This window comes from Malaya genurostris, chromosome 1, assembly GCF_030247185.1.
Source record: "Malaya genurostris strain Urasoe2022 chromosome 1, Malgen_1.1, whole genome shotgun sequence".
Taxonomy (NCBI): domain Eukaryota; kingdom Metazoa; phylum Arthropoda; class Insecta; order Diptera; family Culicidae; genus Malaya; species Malaya genurostris.
Window position 1 is genome coordinate 53,489,725 of NC_080570.1, and position 26,044 is coordinate 53,515,768.

At 36.7% G+C, this 26,044-nt stretch overlaps 1 protein-coding gene across 8 annotated transcripts in view; it reads left to right on the top strand.

Annotated features, from left to right (window-relative positions):
* The first annotated feature begins 6,906 nt into the window (after positions 1-6,906).
* The window catches only part of LOC131439581 (ras-related and estrogen-regulated growth inhibitor-like protein), a 114,573-nt gene continuing 95,435 nt past the window's right edge, over positions 6,907-26,044 (top strand). For 3 of the 8 annotated variants that reach the window (XM_058610777.1, XM_058610785.1, XM_058610768.1), the window contains exon 1: positions 6,907-7,582. The gene's annotated coding sequence lies outside the window, so the exon portion shown is untranslated. The remainder of the gene's footprint in view (positions 7,583-26,044) is intronic. The other 5 variants (XM_058610793.1, XM_058610840.1, XM_058610803.1 and 2 more) reach the window with 4 other exon arrangements.

Sequence of the window (26,044 nt, forward strand, 5' to 3'; positions counted from 1 at the left end):
TTCCTATCCGTTTGGCTTTCATATTACGGTCAGTAAAGTACAAGAGCAATCGTAAGAACTTTGTGTCATGAAGTTTGAGTTTTTACATGGAAAATTGTATGTTGTCTGTTCGCGTGTTGGCAAACCATCGGTTTGACATACTTTTACCGAAATTGGAGAAACAAAAAAGGTTTTTTTATGGTAGAGCAGCTATTCTCAACCTGTGGTCCGCGATATAAAAAGGCTCCGTTTTATTGACAGTAACCATTAAAATTGGTTGAAAGAAGTATTGATTTATTCACATCTAATCTAATATTATTGCGCTACGAAGTGTGCAGGGGTCCGCTAGTTATGTATATGATTTGGTTATTACCATAAGGACATCATTTGCTTCCACAATTCAGAGATTTTTGTGCAGGGAAAATTCTAAACCTACTTGTATTGTGTAAGGGGCTGTCCATAAAAGTCGTCACACCGCAAGGGGGAGGGTGGTGTTTCATAAAACGTGACCTTTTGTGACAAGGTGGAATGGGGTAGGTTTTTGGAATGTGACGTCCAATATTTTCAATGAGCGCATTTTTGAAATACCTAATTATAACACTGCTTTGCCCTATTTCCTGAAAAAATCTCCACAATAAACGTTTACATGCTATAGGAAAACGTGTATTTGTTGATGTAAAAGCTTCTTCTTGTAAAATCGGAAATGAGTGATACAGGAAATTATTTCTGTTGTGATCAGCAAAAGTGCACGGAGGAGCGACTAAATTAGCGATATTAATAAATTTTGCCTAATATGAGTAAAACTGAAAAAGATGCCTTCAAACGGTTTAACTTAAGTTATGCACTGACAATTTTTTCAGTAATTTGATTTTCTAGCATTGATAATAGTATATCATAAGAATTTCGCTTATCTGATTCATTCATCATTCATCTAACAGCTATAGGCCTGAGGTGTCCTTTGCTGTATCAAGCATACGTCTCCACATAACTCGGTCCATGGCTGCTCGTCGCCAGCCACTCAAGGCACAGATGCTTCTGAGATCACCCTCCACTTGATCGATCCACCTTGCTCGCTGCGCTCCTCTTCTTCTTGTACCAGTCGGATTAGATTCAAGAACCATTTTCACTGGGCTGTCGTCCGACATCCTTATGACATGCCCAGCCCACCGTAGACGTCCGATTTTAGCTGTCCGTACGATAGGTAGTTCTCGTAGCAGCTGTTGCAATTCGTGATTCATACCCCGTCTCCACGTTCCGTCTTCCATCTGCACTCCGCCATAGATGATCCTCAGTACCTTTCTTTCGAAAACACTGAGGGCGCGTTGGTCCTTTGCCAACATAGTCCAGGTCTCGTGGCCATAGAGAACAACCGGTCTAATTAGCGTTTTGTAGATGGTCAATTTCGTGCGGTGGCGTACTTTTCTCAATCGGAGGGTTTTTCTGAGTCCAAAGTACGCACGATTCCCTGACAAAATACGTCTATGAATTTCTCTGCTGGCGTCTTATCTGATTCTGATGCAGTTTATTTAATTGTACTCCATTTGAAAAAGGGCAGGAGATCAACAATTCCAGACGTAGATCATGTCATATCTTATCTTGATCATATGTGATTTTCCTCCACCAACATCAAAGCTTATCGAATCATCCAATGATTGAACTTACATAAATCAAGAATCATTTTAGCTCAAAATCACTACCCATTGTGTGATGGAAGTTCAGTACCGATATTGATCGATGTGATTTAAAATTCACTGATCAACTGATTATGAACAGATTCTCCGGCAGTGATCTCGTTTTGATGAGGTTTTGGTCTTTATTTTCTCAGCCCTGTATGCTACACTAAGGAAATATTATTCTTTACCTAAAACAATAATATATCTGTGTACCCCTGGGAGGAAGCGTGACGTCTTTTATGGACAGCCCCTAATGGGGAAAAGGAACTTATATACTAACTTACTAACTAATACAGAGAGCGTATCGATTCAATTGAAGATTGCATCGATTTATGTCGGAATTTGCTTATAATATTATGTGACATTACATCTAATGGTTCTATATTTGTGAGTCTGTGTAACTCATTTGTACTAAACCAGGGAGGACACTTCAAAATCATTTTCAGAATTTTATTCAATTTACAATTCTGATTTCAATTCAGATTTACAATTCTGATAGCTAACCTGAAGAGTACGATCAGTTAAATAATTTTGAATCATTTTGATCAAATAAATAGGAAACTGGAAATCAGACATTCTTGCTATTAAACCTTTGTGCCAAACACTGTCGAATGCTTTTTTATGTCTAGAAGAGCAACTCCAGTGGATAACCCAGAAGATTTATTTGACTTTATCATGTTCGTCACTCTGACAAGTTGATGAGTAGTTGAATGTTCATGACGAAATCCAAACTGCTCTGGTAGAAAAATTGAATTCTCATTTATATGAGACATCATTCTCAACAAGATAATTTTTTCAAAAAGTTTACTGATAGAAGAAAGTAAGCTAATTGGTCGATAACTTGATGTTTCTGCTGGATTTTTATCAGGTTTCAGGATAGGAATTACTTTGGCGTTTTTCCATCTTTTTGGGAAGTAAGCTAATGAAAAACACTTGTTGAAAATTTTAACCAGGAGTCTCAAGGCAACATCGGGAAGATTTTTAATAAGAATATTAAAAATTCCATCATTACCAGGAGCCTTCATGTTTTTGAGTTTCCTAATAATTGATTTAATTTCGTCAAAATTCGTCTCAATAATGTCATCATGTAATAACACTTGAGTTGAAATATGATCATATTTCAGTGAGACTTCATTTTCAATAGGACTCACAACGTTCAAATTAAAATTGTGGACACTCTCGAACTGCTGAGCAAGTTTTTGAGCTTTTTAACCATTTGTAAGAAGTATTTGATTTCTTCCTTGAGAGCAGGAATTGGTTTCTGAGGTTTCTTAAGAACCTTAGAAAGTTTCCAGAAAGGTTTAGAATATGGTTTAATTTGTTCAACTTCTTTAGCGAAATTTTCATTTCGCAAAAGAGTAAATCTATGTTTAATTTCTTTTTGTAAATCCTTAACTATGTTTTTCATAGCAGGATCACGAGAACGTTGATATTGTCGTCGACGAACATTCTTCAACCGAATGAGCAGTTGAAGATTGTCATCGATGATAGGAGAATTTAATTTAGTTTGAGCTTTGGGAACTGAAAGATTTCTAGCTTCGATAATGTAATGATTCAAATTATCAATTGCTGTGCCGATGTCCGCAGAAAGGCATCATTACACTACTAGGTGGATTAAAACAGGTTTTTGCCTTTCTCATAAAGAAAGGTTATGCAATCACTTGAAAAACCGACTAGTGAAAATATACCATTCGACTCAGTTCATCGAGCTGAGCAATGTCTGTGTGTGTATGTATGTGTGTGTGTGTGTGTGTGTGTGTGTGTGTGTGTCAAATAATCTCACTAGGTTTTCTCGGAGATGGCTGAACCGATTTTGACAAACTAGGATTCAAATGAAAGGTCTCCTGGTCCCATACGGAATTCCTGAATTTCATCCGGATCCGACTTCCGGGAGTAAAGTGTGTTCAATATTGTACACCGTCACTTAAACCGGCGAAACAAAAAACGTAAAAAATTTTTTAAACTGGTCTCAAAACTACACAAATCGATAGACATTATCAGTAGGCAAATAAACAAACCAATTCCGGCTATCCCGGTTCCCGGTATCCGGTTCCGGAAGTACCGGAAATAGTGGTCATATATACCAAAATAGATCTCACTCACTTCGAGAAGAGTTTGTGTGTCATTTTAGTTGGTGGCCGTACAAACCGACTTTGATTGTGCCGGTTCTCGGGTTCCTGTGCCGGAAGTGCATATAATAGTGATCCCATTTCGTTTTCTTAAGGATGACTTACGCAATTAAAGCACTGTTGTATTCTGTATGTTATCCATAAACAATCTCTTGGTTTCTTTCAAAAATCGAAGAGAAAAATTTTGAATAGAATACCACAATATTATATACATGAGAAAGGCATCATTACACCACTAAGTGGATTAAAACAGGTTTTTAATCAATCGCCGAACAAAGTTTTTGGCTTCACTACCTTCTTATGGTAGCTTCGTCATCGATTGCTTTGTCATAATTTACAGTGGATTTATTTCATTTAGACTTTTTTCTTAATAATGAAATTTTGAACATATTTTTCAATAGAATAAAACATTATTACACCACCACAACAAAACCTTCATCCACTCATTCCTTAATAATAAAAAAGGCCGGTGGGTAATGTCAGAGACATAACTGGATGTCGTGAATACGAAAAAACTGGCACGCTCCCATCACTTTTCCGTTAATTATCAGTTTATTTGATGCGGGTGCGACCAGTTAATGTTGTCTTAAATAAAGAGATGGCATTTTGGTCAATTGGTTTCTCGTCAAAACATTTATTTTTCGTTGGCCTTTAACGAAAAATAAATGTTTTGACGAGAAACCAATTGACCAAAAAGCCATCTGTTAATTATCAGTTAATTGATTGATTGTATGAATTGTGCAAGCTTTCCCCTATTTCACTAATAGGGTTTGAAGCGATGCACCTACATTAAAGTACAAATTAGTAACTATTTTACAACTATATATTCCAAACTTGAAACAATTCCTTTTTAATTTGCTAATATAGGAGGCAAGGTACGACAAATTTGTAGTTTATTTTTATTGAAGCTATGAAGTTCGAAGATATCTGATTCTTCTTGAAATTTCAGTACGAGACAATTGCAATGGCCTGGTCTGAAATATATCGACGATCTTCGGTATGAAAGAGTGATTTTAATAATAATGATAGTAATAATAATAATTATTATAATAATAATAATAATAATAATAATAATAATAATAATAATAATAATAATAATAATAATAATAATATTAATATTAATAATAATAATAATAATAATAATAATAATAATAATAATAATGTTAATAATAATGTTAATAATAATAAAAATAATAATTAATCTGTATATATGGCAACCCAGTGTCGCATGGCATATTTTTACACGACACCAGTACTAGTATAAAAATGTGTTAAGGACTATTCACACATTTCAGTTCCGTGACGGTTCAGTGAAAGTGCCTTCAGTGCGCCGTCAGTGTTCTTTTTTTATCGGAACCCTTCCGTTCCGTTTCCGTGCTGTTTCCGTTCCGGCACAGCCAATGGAATTACATACCGACTTCAGTGAAAATAAAAAATATCGGTGACGACGAATTTGAGTTTGCCGGACGGACGCTACACTGACGGCGAGCTGCACTGAAACGGCACGGTGCCGGATAGGTGTAAATGCGCGCATAGAAAACGAATGAAATAATATCAGTATCCGTGCACGGTGTCGCGCCGGCACTGAACCGGACCGGATATGTGTGAATAGTCCTTTAAACATCATCACTTGCACTTTCGCATTGCCGTTCGTAATTGAATGTGTTAGTGACGGTGCAAATTATTCTAACTTTCATCCTGATGAATCTTTTGGTAGGAAATATTGAAAGTTTAATTACCTCCTTATGATTATCTGTGGCACTATCTGGAAAGCGACAAAATTCAACTAGGTCTTTATGATAATTTTTAGCACTGCCTTTCTACCGGTTTTTGGTGCCATCGTGCTGAGGGTGTCTCGTACGTTCAGAGTAGCTGCTTTAACTTAAATGACGCTAGTTCTCACATCACATTTCATTTTATACCTGCTACTGGCAGCGGTGTACGGACAGCCCCTTTGTCAAAATTCCTTTTCCTGTTCGCAGAACGGGAAACAGTGAGACGACAGGTCCTCGATGTTACTCTCGTGTAACCACTCAACTTTTATATGGATCTCGCGTTCTGATTGGCTGGTGCTGTCATGGGTTAAATCAAACAGGTTTTTCAATAGTGTACTATTGACAAACTTCAATGTTGTTGGAATACACGTTCAAGTTGAAATTTTTCGATTCTATTGGTAGTTAGATTATATAAATTCTTCCACACATCACAGAGCTATGAGCTTTCAAAATGCGAGAAAAGCAAACGCGCCTTATGCATTATCCTCTTTGATACTCGTTTATACCAAACATTTCAAAAAGTTTAATTTTGGACTATTTGAGATTATGTCACACAACTGAAAATTTTATCATAGAATCGTGATCATATTTCCGATGGCATGTAGCAAGAATTATGTTGATTCATTAGATACAACAGAAGATATTCACGATCAAAAACTTATCACTCTCTCAGAGGGTAGTTTTGAAAAGGCGCCCCATAGTAAAGTAAGTCGTATTCACGGCAAAAGTTATGCATGAAAGATGACTCCAATCATTACCGTCGAATTTTCCTACCGTAATCGCTTATGACGACCCCACGAAATTTGCCAGTGTTGCAGAAAAGACACGAGCACCACGGTTAGTGACAAGCGAGCACAAAACGAATGAGAAATGACCGGGTCTATCGGATGGGCCCTTGGAAGGTACACAGCGAAGCATATCTGAAATTGTGGCCGGTCCAATCGCACTGCTGCTGTCTCACTGCGCTGCTCACTACCGGGCATCCCCCGATTCGCACTCAAAATTTCTTCAGCAGACGATCGAGTAAAAAAATGTGCCCGACTGATGAGACGCCACTGACTGCTGCTGGTGACCGGCTCGGGCCAAGTTGATGCACATTATGACGACCGAAACTCGTCGCTCGGTTTGACGAATATTCTCTGCAAAAGCCGCCATGTCTCTGCAGAAAACTTCGGATCACATCCATACACGCAAGCACCGTCGCACTCCGGTGGAGAAAGAGCCAAGCAGTGCCGACCGACCGGCCAGTTTAGCAGCGGGACAGGTTCCCCAGCGAAGAAACCCTGCATGACCGACGATGCTTTTTCGCTCATGTACCGATCCGATCGCTCTCAGTTTCATTTTGTTTAACGATCGCGCCGGTCGCACTTTTTTGCGCTCTCCGGGTCGTCGGTACATGCGGTTTGGAAGAAAAAAAGATCTATCGACTAATTCCCGCTTAGCCCTGCACAATTCGCGCTTCTGATAGTTGCATTATTTTTGCATTTTATGTTTGACGTTTTGTGTGTTTCAGTTTTTGTCTCTTGCTTCAGTAACGTTTTGTTGTTTTATTTTTCGTACCTTCATGGATTAGGATTTTATTTCACTTTCAATAGCAAGATTTTTCAGCTTTTCGAGAAAACCCCCAGGACCCTCGCTGTGTTTTGAACCGGTCGGCCGCGGCTGTGAAGTGTGCTGTTGCCTTGTTTGTTTACCGCCGCCCGTGTCTTGATTTGGGAAACGCGCGAAAACAGAACTCTGCTGGCGCGAGTGCGTAATATCTTTCGTTTTTCGTTTTTTTTTTTGCTTTTTCTTATTGCACTTAACATGTAAACGTGCTATCGGCATCGAGGAGTGTGGTTTCGGTGATTAGAATCAACATTAAGATAAATGTATTAATTATTGACACTATTAGCGGATGTTTTGCCGGTGAAAGAGTGCGCAGTGTTTTTTTTATGTTTCAAAAAGATGTGAAAATGGTCATGAAACAGTTGCGCATGAAAACTAAGTTCTTATATTTAAATGACTCAGCTGGAATATAAAACAGGTTCGTTTAAATTTAGTAAATTGTTTACATACGCGTGGTGCTATGTTTGGATACCTTATTATTTTCGGAACACGATTTAGGTCTGTTTTTACTTGTTAACCGTTTCAGTATCCTAAAACACAGGATTTATTTCCTTCCAATTTCCTTTTACGCGTCAATATGCTATTCGAAAAGAATGTCAGTACGTTATTCGAAAAGAATGAACAAATGATTTTTATCGAATACAAACTCTTAGTGACCTTCTGCACAATACATAGTAAAGTGATTGGAATGTTTTTCAGGAATTGAACATTTTCCCAAAAATGAAAAATTACAATAAAATTTTTAAAATGCACATCTCTGTTTGCGCATAATTTTTATCCTAAATATGTTATTAAAAACCACATTTGATGTTAAAAATGTCAAAGTCACAGTTAAAAATTAAACTACTTTTCATCAACTTAAAGTTTTGCGAATGCCTGTAAATTGTTTTAGCTATAACTTCTTCATTTTGAAAAAAAACTAATCACAATTACGTCATATTTCTGTTCTAATAACAAGCTTGAATTTTAAATATTGTAAAAAAATGTGTTCCGTCGATTTTCTAATTCTTGGCAAGACAAAAAAACTTTTTTTAATGTACATTACTTGGAGTTCTTAACCCTTATGCACTCGAATGGGTACCCGGGTACCTTTTCGAATTTCAAAATAAGAAATTTCTGAGTTAGGTTTAAACTAAGATTCTGCAATTCGGTCAATTCCAAGAACTAGTTGGACCATAACTTCTCATGCTTTGACTTTTCATTTTACAGTAAGGGGGGTCGAATGGGGGGGCTCAAATTTTTTTTATTACGTAAACACCCGAATGGGTACCCGGGTACCCACAAATAAAAATGCTTGTAACTAAGGCAAATTCCATCCGATTTGAATTTTTTCAGTACGGGTAAATTCAGAAATTTATCCACTTTTCGATGGCCGTGTATATTGCTGTAGTAGGTTCTTCTGGTTCCCGTTAATCCGGATTTCCGTAGAATGTTCGACTTGTGTTTTCCACCATAAATGTCATTTACTAATTTGAAACTTTTCCAAACCAGCTATTTGAGAAAGGCCGTACCAAAATGAAACATATGTAGAATACACAACGCTGCCAACTGTTGCAGGACATCTCACTTATACATATTTACATCGCCTGAGGCCGAGGGGCACGCAGACCGAATTGATTACATGTTCAATTTCAAAATTTATTGTTTTTGTTACATTTTCATTACACTCCTTATATTTTTATTACCTGAAATTTACTACTGCTTTCACTAATTTTGATTGCATTTAATTACATTGCATACATAACACAAAATTTGGTATTGCGTGCTCCTCGCAATAGGCCTGAAGTACATAATAATTTTCAAACTGAAGATAAGAAAGTGAAGTATATAAGGGAACATACATAAAGTACGTCACGCGTTTAGGGGGGAGAGGTTTCAAAAATACGTGACAATACATGGTGAAAAGATTGAGAAATGCTCGACAAAGGGGGAAAGGAGTGGTAGAAAAATTCAAAATTTTATGTTACGTACATAACGGATGCCCCCTGAAATATATAAACATAACAACTCAGCATAGCACTTGATTTCATATAGCAATTCTTAGATAAGATTACAAAAATACGTGAAATCCGTGTATAAATGCCTCGATGTCGGAACTCATTTAGGATATCCGGGTTCCTGGGAACCAGGAGCACCATGTCCATCTTTATGGGTACCAATCCCAAAGAGCTTAAGTTCCTGAATCCAACAGTGCTAAAATTACTTCAATCGGTTGAAAAATGCTCAACTTACAGCGATTTAAAAAAATGGGTACCCGGGTACCCATTCGGGTGGTTAAAGGTGTTTTTTTTTTCGAGTGCACAACGGTTAATTGATTCCTTACAATTAGAGAACTTTTAGAGCGCCTAAACAAATTCTACACCTTTTCTTAATACAAGTAACAATTTCCGAGTTACAACAATTTGAAAAAGGTGCAGACTTGAACAACTCTCATGGTATGGTCCATAAAAGCGGTAAACCTTTGTTAGTGAGCCCGGTAAACGACCGTAACTGATCTAAAACCGGGTCAAAATAAAAGATACATTTAAATAAAAGTAACCTTTGTTAGGAAATGAGACTTAACACATCACTCAGTAAGTCATGTGACTAACTAAGAAAAACACATTTTTTGCCAAAAATTTGTTTTTGTTTATCAATGCAATCTCGTTCAAGAGCAATACAATTATTCCGTCGCTTCTCCAATTTCTCGATGCTGTGCTTGTAGTAAGATGGTCTGGACTGAGGAAGAAATTTGAAGTGTAATTCGTTCAATTTAATCCAAAATACTGAAGTCATAACCTCCCCAGCTGACTGTTGTGGCTTTGGACTTTTCGAACGTAGCTCACCGGCTGCAGTTGCTGATTATAGTTTTTATTCCGAAATGAAGCGATGGATCCATGTTTCATCCATTGTCACATAACGATGCAACAAATCTGATTTATGATCTGTAAACATTTAATCACTCTGCTCTGAATGTTTTCTGGAGTTACCACCTCAGTTTGACGACCAAAATATTCATCATCATCGGTGTCTGTACGACCACATTTGAATTCAACAAACAAAATAGCAAGTGGTTCTTTTTGGTGGAGCAGCCTCTGGATAACACTTTTGAAGCCATTGCTGAGCTTGATATTATGCTAATATTGATGTTTATGAGGAAGAATATCCACGAGAAATAAGTAACAAAAATTAATTAAATTTATTAAGAAATGGAAATAATTAGAATCAATAAAAGCTAAATCATCGAAAAAAATGATTCCAACATTTTATTCATTAAATGAAATCAAAATTTTTGGAATCTGAATTATTAATATCTGCAGCGTCGATTTTTCGTATTAGGGCAGAAAATTTAGGTCTCATGAAGGTTTGTGCTCGATTAGTTCCGCACACTTTGAAACAATACAAAAAAGACCTCAGAATTCAACATTCAAGAGACATCATTAGAGAGCCCTAAAAGGACCGAAACTTTTTGTATTCGATTGTGACTGGTGACGGAACATGGTGTTTTGAACATGAACTCGAAACCAAGCGTCAAAGTGCGAAGTGGCAGTCTTAATGTTGGCTCTTTGTTTGTTGTACTGTCACATTTAGCGTGATATTTAAGATTCTATACGTCCAAACGACATGAAATTTTTTTACTATTCAAAAAGTTCTGGATCTTTTGAATTGTACCTTGTATAGTGTATCTTCATGACAGCGCAAACCGTTTATTAAGGAGTCTAACCAGAAAGAGTACAGAAATTCCGAAAGCAACACTAAGCCAACCAGTCACGTACCCAGAGGGGGGGCCCCTCCCGAAATCAAAAACAGATATATAATTAATTAGAAGATCTCAGACATGTGTTACAGATATAACAGTACAGTAAACGAAAAGAAATGTAATACAGTAACAGTTCCAGTGGAAAAGTTTCAAGTGTCTGTTTAAAACACCCGTAAAAGGCACACTAAAAATTAGATACACAAGCAATCTTCAGTATTATTTTTTTATCTTTCGGCCCCTCCCGAAACGAAATCCTGGGTACGGGCCTGAAGCCAACCAACCCCGGTCTCCTTTATTTCTCACATTGTTGAATCAACAGTTTATGGGAAAGCTCTTAATAGACATCGAATAATTAAAATGTTATGAGTTCTCCATAGTAACCAGTAAAAAAAATACAAACGTCATCCTTCTACTGCACAGTGGTTTGAATCGACAAAAACGTGAACTTAATTCTCTAGCTGCTAAACCGTTGATCCGATATATATAGTTCCTTTGGAGAACTCATTCACAAAAATATTACTCGTGATTGGATCACAATAAAAAATGTGCAAAGCCTACTACGATAAAAGTTCATTTCAACAACTTTTTTCCCTTAAGAGATAGAAAAACGATGTCTTCTACAAAGTTTTGGAACTTATAACGAGAAAAAACTTTGCCGAAGAAGCTATAGGTCTAACGTAAAAAGTTTCGGATATATGAAGCATTTTCGTTTGAAACCACCTAAAATCAATTTTTTGTACATAACTTTTTTCGAAACTATTTTCAGTGTCTACTATGTTCGAGACAATTACTAAAAACGCAAAATTACACCTTTTTTGTTGAAGACTGTGCACGGTTTGGCCTTTTCCTTAAAAAGTTATTTAACATTTAAACTTTTATATACACTAACTTTAACTACTAATAGGAAGCAGGGTCGCAGACCAAAAGGCACATACATACACTTTTTGGAAAGCTTAAATCAAGTAATATAAAGTTACGAAGTGTGTAGCGTGGCCCTTTTAAATTGTGTGAATGAGGCAACAAAATATAGAGTGCTATTTTGACCATTTTCTTAGGAAAAACGTACATGATTAAAATTGTTTATCTTCATATCACGCGTTTTTTGTGATATCGACCGATAAGTTACCTTTAGGCAACAACTTTTGCAAGAAATCGCAGTCGAGGTATAAAAAATAGAACATTAGTTTTAACACCAGGCGAAAGAGAAATCTTTTGAAAATAGCTTACTATTATGACTTACTCTCAGCGAGTACCGAGTCTTTCGGGATTCCTTTTCAAAGTAAATTTTGATAGGTGTCTCATTGACCGTTATCACAAAAAAATCGCGAGATATAACCGACTTCAGTAGAAAATGTAATAGAATTGCAGTAAGGCAACAGATTAGCTACAAATTCCCTAAAACCAAACAAACTTGTTTTTGTTGGTTATTATTTTTTATTCTTAGTCTGCGCACGTTTTTATACTCAAGTTCAGGCATTTCGCTTTTTAAAAAAATGTCTAGACTCATAATTTACATAATTTGATTTCATACTTTACCGTGTACGCCTGTATGTAACGTTGAACCGCTCACGCAGTTTATTGTAATATTATCATCGACCAAATGCTCCAGCATTTGTATTATCAACCAACTCTTTTGTGTTCTTAAAAAAAATATGCAGTGCTCTTACCTACATCACCAGTGCATATTTGAAGCAGGAAAATTAATATAAATTTACTTCACTGTGTTTCATTTTTCAATATACATTAAAGTAAAGCTAAGAGTCAATATAAATAAAAGGTCATATTCATTGAAATTAATGTATTCCAATTTAGTTTTACATCGAGGATGGTTTTGAATCGAATTTGCAATTTAACTGATGTCCATTTCATAGTACTATTTATTTAGAAATCGTGTGAATTTAATTTTTTTTCAGTGTATGGTTTAATTCATAAGAACGTATTTGTTTTTAGGCGTACTGGTAATGGTGTAAGATATCATCCTTGAAATGAATTGGATTGGAGTTAAAAGAACGGATAAGGAATATTCTATTAAAAGAATAAGTAAAACTTGTCGAAATTTGATGAGCACGTTAACGTGCTTCTTCAGTTTTCAGTTTGATCAATTGCATACAAGAATGCATCATGAAATTATATTCAATCATTACACCATTGCAACAAAGCTACACTAACGATCGATTCCGATTTTTGAACATTTTCTACAAAGCTTCTTTTTAATAAACCGAAAATAGTCGTTTTAGTAAATGTTTTTGCTAAAAAAATGGTCAAAAAACCACTTTTTATTCGTTGTCTTATTTTCACAATTTAAAAGGGCCACGCTACACACTTCGTAACTTTATATTACTCGATTTAAGCTTTCTAAAAAGTATATGTATGTGCCTTTTGGTCTGCGACCCTGCTTCCTATTAGTAGTTAAAGTTAGTGTATATAAAAGATTAAATGTTAAATAACTTTTTAAGGAAGAGGCCAAACCGTGCACAGTCTTCAACAAAAAAATGTAATTTTAGTAATTGTCTCGAACATAGTAAACACTGAAAATATTTGCGAAAAAAGTTATGTACAAAAAATTGATTTTAAGTGGTTTCAAACGAAAATGGTTCATATATCCGAAACTTTTTACGTTAGACCTATAGCTTCTTCGGCAAAGTTTTTTCTCGTTACAAGTTCTAATACTTTGTAGAAGACATCGTTTTTCTATCTCTTAAGGGAAAAAAATTGTTGAAATGAACCTTTATCGTAGCAGGCTTTGCATATTTTTTATTGTGATCCAATCACGAGTAATATTTTTGTGAATGAGTTCTCCAAAGGAACTATGTATATAGGATCAACGGTTTAGCAGCTAGAGAATTAAGTTCACGTTTTTGTCGATTCAAACCACTGTGTACTGGTTCGAATAATGAACTGTGTAACTTATTCAACTCCGTAACTTCAAAACATTTAGAAATCCGGCCGTCTGGTGATAACAGGACCGAATCGCATTGATGAGGGTAAAAATTGAATCACATCAACATTTTCAAGTGGACATGAAACGAAATAGAAACGGCCGTTTTGTTCGATGTCCATTTCTAAAACACAATTTTTAACTTTGATCCTGCTCGAAAAGTAATGAAAAGCTTTCGTGTACGATGCGTCCGATGTTCGGATTTACTGGGCAAATTAACCAAAAAGACCCTGATGCTCCATAGCACACTATCGGGGCAACGGCAGCCCGAATTTGCCTTATTTTAGTATCCCTTTGTTGTTTGGCGCTAGCGATACACAATGTGAACGACAAAGCGGTTGATGCAAACAGTGTAGAATTGTCCGATGACGATACCGTGCTCAATCAAGCCGATGATCGGACCAATGCAGCTCGACAAAGTTTACTGGGAAGGAACTCTTGTGCAGAGATGCCATGTCTGCGGATTTGTCTGTAAATCTGCAGTTTTTTTTTAAGTGATGCAGTTCTCTACAGATTTTCTAGTATATTTGCAGATTTTCTGTATATTTCCGAAGTTTTTTACAGATGAAATTTGCAGACTTTGTCGTTTTTTCGCTCGCTGAATCTACAAAGTGATGCTTTCTTATTTCGCATTCTGCAGACATTTCAAATTTGACCTGGCATTCTTACAATTACTTACCCAAGTAGCAACTACAATCAAATAGGTTCTACCGGGTGTTTTTTAGGAGGTTTATTTTTGCCTTTCTCATATAGAAAGGTTATGCAATCACCAAATGTCATATACCATACGACTCAGTTCATCGAGCTGAGCAATATCTGTGTGTGTGTGTGTGTGTCAAATAATCTCACTAGGTTTTCTCGGAGATGACTGAACCGATTTTGACAAACTAGGATTCAAATGAAAGGTCTCGTGGTTCCATACGGAATTCCTGAATTTCATCTGGATCCGACTTCCGGTTCCGGAATTATAGAGTAAAGTGTGTTCAATATTGTACACCGTCACTTAAACCGGCGAAACAAAAAACGTAAAAAAAATTCTCAACTGGTCTCATAACTACACAAATCGATAGTCATTATCAGTAGGCAACTAAACAAACCGATTCCGGCTATCCTGGTTCCCGGTATCCGGTTCCGGAAGTACCGGAAATAGTGGTCATATATACCAAAATGGATCTCATTCACTTTTCTTAGCGATGGTTTGACCGATTTCCACAAACTTAGATTCAAATAAAAGGTCTTCCGGTCCCATACGCAGAGATGTCTATCTCCTCTGTGTGACGAAGAGCAAGCAAAATTTCTCCCCTCGCACTGACAACTTCAACGAGAGCTCTTCTCTTTCACATTTATACACCACTGTTGTGTAAAGTGTACACGCATCATGAGTGCGTTTGTTTATTTCCTTTTACCTCTTACACTGAATCGCACCAAAGTGCTAGAACATTAGCTAATAAATTCTCTGAGGTGGATGCAGATACTTTCACAGAGGTGTACACGCCGGTGAGCACTCTGCTGTATGGTTTGCGTAGATGAAGCGTGGACACGCAAAATCAGCAAAATAAAACTATTTATCGTACAATTTTCGGTTTTCCTTGCAAATTTTTCATAGCAAGGCCAGATCTACTCTCTATTAATTGAAGTTCACAGAAGTGTTCGCTCACCATCACGCGCCAGTGGTCACTTGGGTGTATTTAGACGAGAGCGCGTGTGAGCGATTCATGCGAAGAGAATGTGTTTCACTCGCGCCAGCTGCTTTAACCACAAGCACACACTCAAATGCTGTCTATTCGACACTGAGAAAAAGTGCGCTTTCCTCTTTGTGCGGTGCTTCGTTTTTCGCATCCTCGGTGTGGCAAAAATCTGACTCTAGCGTGTATCACTCTGGTGAAATGCCATCTCTGGTTAGCATGTGATCTTTGGGAGTTTTATCGTTATTTAGTTCAAAACCAAGAAGTGAGAGCATTTTTTATAAACAATCATGTACAAAACTAATGTTTCTGTTCTTATTCCTGAACCCTTCCCTTCTCTTTTCACCTTCATGTTGATAATAAAGCTGATGTACCCAAGTGACAGAAAGGATCAGTAAAAAAATTTCACATACTAGTATCCAGCGCTAGCAGAAGGCAAATTTGCTGAGTGATTACGTGTATTCCACAAAATGTTAACGAAACTGAAAATGGAACCACGCATCGATCGTTCATTTCATTTTGCACAATTGGAATGCTCTACTTGTTGTGTTACATCATATCGAAAAAAGCGTAATTGGTAAAACGATTTTTCCGAATTCGAAATTCCTATTTCATTTTTTGTTTCGAAATTTGAAATTTTATTAATAAGAAATGGTTACAAATTCAATGATCAAAATGCTGTTCATCACTAGCCATTAGCTTTTTCATCTTTCTGGCAATTCACGGATACCGTTTTCAAAACATTCGACCGGGTTGATCGTAATCCACGAAACGATCCATTTTTAACTTCATCAGAATTGCAGAAATGCTTGTTAACGAGGCCATACTGCATCGACCGGGACAAATAGTAATCGGAAGAAGCAATGTATGGGCTATACGGTGTGTGGAGTAAGACTTTCCATTGTACTTCGAAATATGTTTCCACTGGCTGTGCAACATGTGGGCAACCATTGTCATGTTGCAAAATGACGTTGTCAGTTTTATTGGCGTATTTTGGCCGATTTTCTTGCAAAGCTCGACTCAAACACATAAATTATCGTCGACCGTTTCCATATAAATGATTTTATTCTAATGAGGTTAAGCTTGAGAGTACAATCATTTCTCGTAAAATAAATCAAAACTACAAATACCACCTAACTTTCAATTTCACCTTTTAGCAATAGTTCGCACTATATCGAAGTAGTTGCAAACCGAACGAACCTAAATTCCAATCAGTTGATAATCGAACTGGTTTACGTCGAGCAACGCATGGCACAGCATTCACGCAAGAATCTGATATCGCATGAAATGCCGCAGCTGATAATCAATCCAGCCGAAACACGCCAAGCTTATCGCGTACGGTCCCTGGTGAGCCGTTGAAGCGTCCACGCAGGTGAAATCTTTTTACGCAGATTCGTGCGAGACTTTCTTCGGATTCTGTTGTCCTTTGCATCTGGTGCCTACGGTGCGACTATCGAATCTGATTTCACGTCTAGCCAACTCCACCAACCGGTAATAGGTCATGGGCTCGATGGGCTTTCTCAAACGAGATTGTGCCCATAAATGAACCGTTCATCACCCACCTGATTGGATTATGGCACGGAAGAAATAATGGCATATTCATCAGTTTACGACAATTGGGCCGCACACAAACGCTACGGTTTTATGGCCACAAAAGTGCTCCAAACATGTCTCGCTGGTGGCGGTAAACTGAGCAGGAACTTGTCGGACGGTGTCTTTTTTTTCTTTCATGGCGGGGCCCTCTAGAATTGCGCGATAATCCAGCGGAAAATGTGCCGATGAACCGTTTCTGGTTTCGCCACAGTCCGGCCCTTGGTTTGCATTGTGTAAGGTCGTTGGTTTGTTTTGCTGTTTGGTGGAATGTGCATGTTTTGGCATGATTTCCACAAAGGCCGTATGCTGATTAGAAAAGTATGAGCAATGGTGATATGTATAATTAAATTGTTAAGTGAGGCCTACACGACTTCATACTAAAACGATTTCACGCATTTTGTTTTTCACTGGAACCTACATAGACATTTTTTGCCGGATTTTGACATGATTTCAGTTGTTAGTATTCAATTCTTAAGTTAATGACGTGAAATAACTATCAGTTTTGACGTGATTACATATTACTTCAATTTTTGGTGCCTTTTCATAATTTTACTTCTGAGAGTGTGATAAGATTTTGATCGTGAACATCGCTTGTTGTTCGCCCACTGTTCCAGCTGTCATATGAGTGAAACGTTTCAGCGAGTCGTGAAATAATTCAAAATCTGTACTGAAAGAAAAGTGTCCGAATTTTAACGTCTATAGGCTTTATGTTTAGAAATTGACCATAAAATTTTTCGGTAGTGTGAGATAATCGAAAATAACCAAAAAATTAAAGTTTCCCATAATTTTTGGTTTTGATGAACTACCTTATGATCAAAAAAGAACCGGAATTTTATTCAAAGAGGCAAAATTTCAATTTTTAATAAATTTCTTTATTATCGCCTTCAATGTACTCTCCTCCTGCGGCAATACATGCATGCCAACGCTTGATCCAATTTTTCATACAAGTTTTATAGGCCGCCGAAGGTATGGCCTTCAGTTCACGCAGCGAATTCTCTTTTATGGTCTCTATGGTCTCAAAACGCGTTCCCCGCAATGGCAATTTGAGTCTGGGAAAGAGGAAAAAGTCACACGGGGCCATATCTGGAGAGTACGGTGCTTGGTTGATGATATTGATTGAGTTTTAGGCCAAAAACTGCGACACAACCAACGCTGTGTGAGCCGGTGCATTATCGTGGTGTAAAATCCATGAGTTTTCCTTCCATAAGTCTGGCCTTTTTTTGCGAATGGCCTCACGCAAACGACGCATAACGGCCAAATAATCTCTCTAATCGGTACAGAACGATTTTGCAACACGATTTGCTTCGCCGATTCAATGTTTTCTTCAGCAACAGATGTTTTTGGGCGGCCAGGGATCTCATCATGATCCAAGCTTGTACGACCACCTTTTCTAACATTTTCAACGTTTCGGAACACTTAAATCCATTTGCAACACAAAATTTGATGCACGCACGTTGTTCTAAATTTTCATCCATTATAAAAATCGCCACACGAACTAATCGTGCGATATGCGTCAAAATTTGACAGAATGTGTATAAAAGTGTTGCCAACGTTGAGAGGATAAAAGTTTACCGATTGGACAAGCGCGGGAATTTTAAAATGAAAATTCCGATTCTTTTTGGTAAGACGAACAGTCACGACGCATGTTTGCCTAGATATGATTTCTGGATGGAAATCCGGTGCAGATTCCAGGTTCAGAAATCATTTCCTGTCTGTTTTCCTTTTTAGATACCTCTTTAATTGTTGTACCTATAGCCATCCCACTAGTAGAGTCGCCATTTTTTTTACGTATAGTGCTTGTAATATCAGAGTGACGACAATGTTGACAACAATTCAAAACAATTAATCCTAAATTTTGGCTGCGGCTGGCTTAAAATGCGACTTATTCACAACAAACATATTCTAAAACAGTAAATTTATAGTAAAACCCAAGGGACAAATCACTCTAACCTGCTCGTGAGAAATTCTGGTAACCGACAGAAGCCTGACAAGATTCCGGCAGCTGTCGAAATTTTGCAAGCGAAATTCGTCATTCTCTCGCCACGTGACGTTCTTCCTTCTTTTTTTCTGTTTGACTTCATTTGATACTCGTCAATTCTGCATGTACATCCAAAAATGGAAACGAGACTTGAGACCAGTTAAATTAAATGGAAATACTGGTATATTGAGAGAAGAAGCTTTGTATATTATGTTTGGTAGTGCGAAAGTCATGTTATTGCCCTTCATTTAAATTTATAGTGAAAAAAAGCAAAACCAAAGGCGCTAAAAATAAAGAACCGATTCAAAACGGTCCTACCGTGGTAAAATTCCGACAGAAACAGAACCGTTAATAACCGCTAGGCGAAATTCTCGGACGGAAACGTTTGTTGCATTGTTGTCAGAGTCTTGCCGGAGTTCTGCCAGCATTCCGGCGAAACCTTCTGGCAGACGCTGCCAGGCACATTCAAGCGGGAAGATTTGCCTGAACTCAAACAAGATTAAGTGGACTTAGAAAAGTTTAGGAGAGATTGTGTGCGATTAGCAACTGTAACCAAGTTCAGGAGAGATCAACAGTTTAGAAGGGATTGCGAAGGGATTAAGCACCTCAAACAAAGTCTCTATGCAAAATTTGAGTTCAATCGAATCTTGGTTGAAGTATGAACATTTTCGATCTTGAAAAATCACAAGATGAAATTTCCGAAATCGCAAATATTTTTTTTTGTGATGCCAAAAGTTTAAGAATTTAATAAAGAAACGTCGGGATTTGGTACTATATCGAAAAATAATTTTTTTTATATTGACTCTGGGACTTCGAGATTTCTGGAATCGAAAACAAAAAGTTTATGCCAAGTGTCTAAGAATAGCATAAAACGTGAAGATCTGGTGTTATCTCAGAAAAATTTTATGCAATTCCAAGACATTCGGTAGAAAAATCTCAAAAATCTCTCAGAGCCGATTTTCTTTTTTTCTAGGTGACAGTAGATTTTGACGTTGTAATTCTAATGTTCAACGCTTGTTCAGTGAGTGCGAGCAGAGCACAAAACAATCCTCGGTCTCTAAATATTCATGTCATTACACGTTTACAGTCAACAAGGCGGGACCAACCAGACTAAAAATACAACAAACAATTCTTTCCATAGATTATTCTGTACAGGATTCGCTTATTTCATTAGAAAAAAAATGAAATGGTTATTGGGGTCCGATGTTTGCTCGTGAAAACAACGAATTGTTTAATTTAGTTCGTGTAATACCAGAACGTGTTAATTTTTACTTGAAAGTGAAACTGCTACTGCTGAATATGGTTGAAAATATTTGTCATTATTCCGATGCAAACATCTAGTTACTACTGAAGTACGTCGGATTCACTGAATATTGACCAAGCAGATCCGCAATAGATCTGACCGCGTTTTACTTATCCCTTTTTTCTAGATGAGTAAAATTCTATCACCAGCCTACATAAAAGATCGGAGATTGGATACTTTTCTTATAGGAATTTTTATAAATTTAGTTATAACTCTATTTTCACCTCTACATATTATGAGATTAAAATGAATAGCAGAATGATGTCGATATACGAACATCTAATTGCGTCCAATGCACATCTGAAAACCTATATTTACATACAATATGTTCATGCAATATATTTCTCGTTTATGTTTCTTTAAAATTAGTATCGTGTTCAGAACTCGCCCCGCTTGTTTATAAACTTTAAGGTCTTAGAATGACGTTAGAAATTTTTTTAACTCAATTTATAATGATAATGAAAACAATCCCGAAATAGTTAACACCGTGACTCATTTACATAAAATAAATACTGTTTCTTTAATCAAAAGAAAAACAGTCCTACCAAACCTACCGCACTTTTCAGTCGTGCGCTATAAATAAATTGCAAACATCGACAGGAGAAAAAATAAAACTGTTGAACAGTGAAAATAACAACATTTTGGCCGCGTCCAAGAAAGCCCAAAAACAGGCGGTATAAAAATTCAGACTGTATCGTTGTATAAAAAGCCGCACAGAATGGACTCCCTTTGGAGCAACCAGCGGAGCAAAGGCGCGTAATAAATCGAAATCTGCTTCGTATCGCAGCATTACCGACAAAAACCATAACAACGGCATCAATAGTAAACAGTAATATGGGTCTATAGACGCACACTGGGTCAAATTAGGTTGGTCAAAAAATGTTGATAGGAAATATTGTAGAGTAAAAAATATGTTGAATGAAAAACAGAATCACGTTCAATGGCAAATGTGGAGCTCATGTTTGTATAAAATATAACCCTTATAAAGTAATAGAGTAACTATAGCGTACTAAAAATCATTTTTGCTTTTCTCTATGAAAACGCTACTTTCAGGTTAGGTTGTGAATCTAGTTCAAAGATCAATTGGCTGTCACTTCCAGTTCCGGAGATATATTGGTTTAGGTGTCATAACCGACAAAACACTCAATTTTCTCAACTAAACCTGTGAAAGATATTTTTGGGTTGTTAATCAAGTTAAAAATTCAAATTGCTGTTAAAATTTGGTTCCGGAAATTTGGATTTTTTTTGGAGATGGCTAGACCGATTTCAACAAGCTTAGGCCCGTTTGAAGGCAAATCTTGAGATGTAAATAGAGTTCGAAGATGTAATAGCTGTCACTTTTGGTGCCACTTTTGGATGCCATTTCTGTGCCTCCGTTCAATTTGCTCAGAAATGGCTGATCCGATTTCAACAATTCTAGAGTCGTTTGAACGATACTACTAGATCACTGATCAAGCTCGAAAATCATATTGCAGATACTTCCGGTTCTGAATATATCGTAATCGTAGAAATGACGAAACTAACAAATCCCGTTTTTTTCTAGCCGCATTGTTTTTGCTTCAGAAAGTGATCAATGATCAAGTTCAGAAGTAAAAAATCAGTCCAAATTCGTGTCAGAAATTATCCTAATATTTTTTTTAAAGAGACTGTTTTAATGACAAGAGCAAGGCGTTATCACACCAATATGTGTTTTAAGATGAGGGTTTGAATTTCTCAAAAGAAAGGCAATAGAATTGCTGAAAACCCAAACTTTTGATCGGAGCTCCGGAGACCCAGGAAATGTCGGTGTGTCTGTGTATGTATGTGTTAGGCCCTTTACAAATATTTTTTATCCGCTCAATTTCCTCAGAGATGGTTAAACTGATTTTCGCAAGCTTAAACTCATTTAGAAGCTATTCTCGTGCTGTAAGTCAACTTCGAAAATCAATAGGCTGTTCCGTAAAATATATAAATGACGTAACCGTTAAAATGCATTTTCCTTCACTAAGTTTTCTCGGAGATGGCCAAACCGACTTTGACAAGCTTTGGTTAAATATTGAATCAATCTTGAATTGTTGATTTTATAGAATCTAGTTTAGATCGTTAGTATCCATAAATTCTCAGGAAAAAAGAAATCAGCAAAACAAAATCTTTGGTGCTGCAAAAATAACAGAGGTAGAAAATGATTTTTCTCACATTCAAATTAGCTTTTCGCTTGAACAAATGACGTTGTAAAAACGTTATAAATGATTTTACAAGTGGAAATTGGATTTTCCTTGTATTTTGGCAGATAAAAATGCGATCATCATCCTCGCACACGTACACCTCTAGCCGTGAAACACAACGTTAGATCGCCCATTAGATTTTTTATCGTCACGTCACAAATGAACAAAAATTCATCCTTGACAGTTCAGCGGTACTGTTTACAAACGAGCTTGAACAAAATCGAGGAACATATCTCAAACAATCATCCTTACACCTCACAACTAGTCACTTTTATTGAATGAATCTTTGAAACGAACCGTATCGAATCGTTAATAAATGTTTTTAAACTCTATTTAGGCGATATGGACCGTGAACGGTCTCATCCGTTTGTCAGCAGACAAACAAAAAAAAAGTCTGTTTACAAACAGTACCGCTGAACTGTCAAAATGTGTTCATCCGATTGAGGTTAGCAGTGACGGTAAAAAACCTAATACCACGTGCAGGTTAACAAAAAACTACCAAGGATCCCAGCTTTTAGTTTTTTCAAAAGTCCATGATCGAACAAAAAATCAGTCTGTGCAAAATCTGTGCCCACTTCCTATAGCATCATTGCTAATCAAAATCGTTTCGGCGAGCAAAAAAAAAAGGCTTTGCTACTTTCTTGCTCTGTTGGAAATATATTTTCTCTGTGTTTTCCCTAGCAAATCGAAACCTTTAGAGGCTCATTGGCAGTCTGTGATCGATTTAAAAAAATTGAATTTCTGTGCAACATATTGAAAATCTGTGAATCACAGATTAATCTGTGAACCTGGCATCTCTGATCATAACTGCAATCATATATGCCTGGTAAAAAATTCGAATATCTTCAGACAGTGTTGCTAAAGTCAGTAAAACCGAACAAAATATCTGTCTGACTCAAAAATTATATGGATTTGTCTGGGTTCAACTATATACAAGGATATTTTTACCGGGCTTCATTTTCAGTGAACAAAAAAAGTTCTCACCGCCTATCGTATAGAGGCCAAAACCGCAAAGATCTGGTGAGATCTGACAAAATCTGGGAAAATTTGTAAAATCTGGCAAAAGATCTGGTTCGTTTGAGTGTCTGGCATTTGCTGCATTTGCCAGATAAATCAACCTGGCAACACTGTGTGCAAGCATCATTTCTCTATGAAACACAAAACCTGTTTGACGAGCAAAAAACAAAAACGGCGTGACAGTTTCAAATGTCTGTAAATTTTAATAAAAGTCTGCGAAAAAACGATTTTCAAAAGTCTGCAACAAAAAATGTCTGCAATACTATAAAAGATAGGGTAACAGAGGTATTTTGGCCACTTCATATATTTTGGCCCACCTAACAAACTTTATCGATTTTATCGGATTTTATCCATGTTAAGTAACCCATGTTGCATCAACTTGATGCCTATCATATTACATTACCAATTGCGGAAGGGGTTTTCAAAGATATCACAACATTTGGTGGATATTTGTACAAAGTGGGCCAAAATAAAATCAATCCTAAAGTGGGCCAAAATACCTCTGTTACCCTATCTGCAGATATACAGACAAATCTGCAAATTTACAGACAAAACTACAGACTTGGCATCTCTGACTGCAACTGTTCTGTACTGACAGAACTCTGACGTCTATTAGGCTTTCTGGCAGCTGACTTACAACCACAAATGCAAATGAGATTGGTTTGTTTTCATTAGGAAACGCCAGCATTAAACACGATTCACACGATTAATCAACTTCGATCGACGTCAAGGTCAATGTAATAATCTTTCTAACCGGATAATACTCACGTACTGGACGTCAAAATGTTCCGTGGACTTGACGCTGTGTGCCAGCATAAGAAGCTTACAGTTAATGTTGTTGTTCCGTGGGCATTCCATGCCGGTGATAATCGTCTGATGCCACATGTAAATCGTTCTTACATATCCCAAGTAAAAATTCGAATGCCGTATGGTTTTGATTATAATTTATAGGAGTTTTGTAATTGATTTTTCAATAACTACCTGTTTTTTGAAAACTATAATAAGTGTCTCTTTTGACAAGTACTATAATAGTTTTTAAAGCTTCTATGAAACCCTTTACCTATACTTTCAACTGGACTAAACATAAAACAATTTGTACTTGAATAAAACTATGCAAACGCTTCTAATATTGCTTTCAAACATTTTCTTTAAAACATTATTGTCAGTTAAATTCTTTCATAAATCTAGTTTTGTGTGTGCGTGTTCATTGGATAACAGTTCCACTCAGAGCAAATTTGAGGGTTCTAAAGTACATTTATGACACTCTTGTTATGGGCTATTTGATTTATTGCTTCTTAGGTTAAGTGTAATTTCCATTAAAGAAAATTTCATGGCCGCCATTATGATGTTCTTTGCCGTAGACATTATTGACATCAAGTAAATTTCGAAATGCAAAAACGAAGAAATATGATTGACTATCATGGATCATTTTCAGAACATAAGCACAAGTTTTAACGCCAAGAAATAGTTTCATACAAAAATGACGATGAATCACAGAAAAAAATTGTCATAAATCATAGAGACTTACGCAAAAACCGCATTTATTTCAAGGCGTTATAGTCGGAAAGTTTATTTTCATATGAGAAAAAACATTTTCCACCACAGTTATTTTTTCAGCACTCAAGATTCTGTTTCAAACAAAGAAAATTTTCAGTTTCGATTTCAACATATGAGAAAATGTAATGCTGATCAATTCTAAATGATTTTGTTCGTCGCGTACAAAACCGCAAAACCGCAACCGCAAAACCAAACCAAATATGCGATATTATCATGAGAAAAGATGCGGTAAATAATTTACAAATGATGTTACAAATTGAAATTTGTTTTCCCTTGCATTTTGACAGATAAACTTGAAATCATCATTTTCGCACACGTACGCCTCTAGTTCACAGTTGCCATTTTAAAATCTGTGTATCAACTTGAAAAATCTGTGTACCATCTGTGTTGCATATTTTCGATCATAATCTGTGAAAATCTGTGAAAAACAATTTGAAAATCTGCCATTTTCATGAAACATTCATAAAAATCTGTAGAAATTTGTGAATTTTGATAAAATCTGTGTTCTGTGTTCAGAATCTGTGTGACCAAATAGGCAAAAAAAATCTGTGGTTTTACATCTGTAATAAGGTTACTCTGCTCTAGTTGTGAAACACAACGTTAGATCGCCCATTCCCACATTATCGAAATGACGGAATGCGTAATGAATTCTTACTCGACAGCATAATTTTTCAGTGCTCGATCGGTTCAGTGCTAGAATTTTCGCCTGATTTGGCTGCTCGATCAACCTGTAAAATTTAGGCGACTTAAGCCATTTCATTAACTCCAGCTAGAGGAATGGATGATGCTGACTAAGGTAGGCTGTTTTGTTAATTTCCGGCGAATTTCAACAGTTTATGTTGGAGTTCTAAGAAGAACTGGTTATT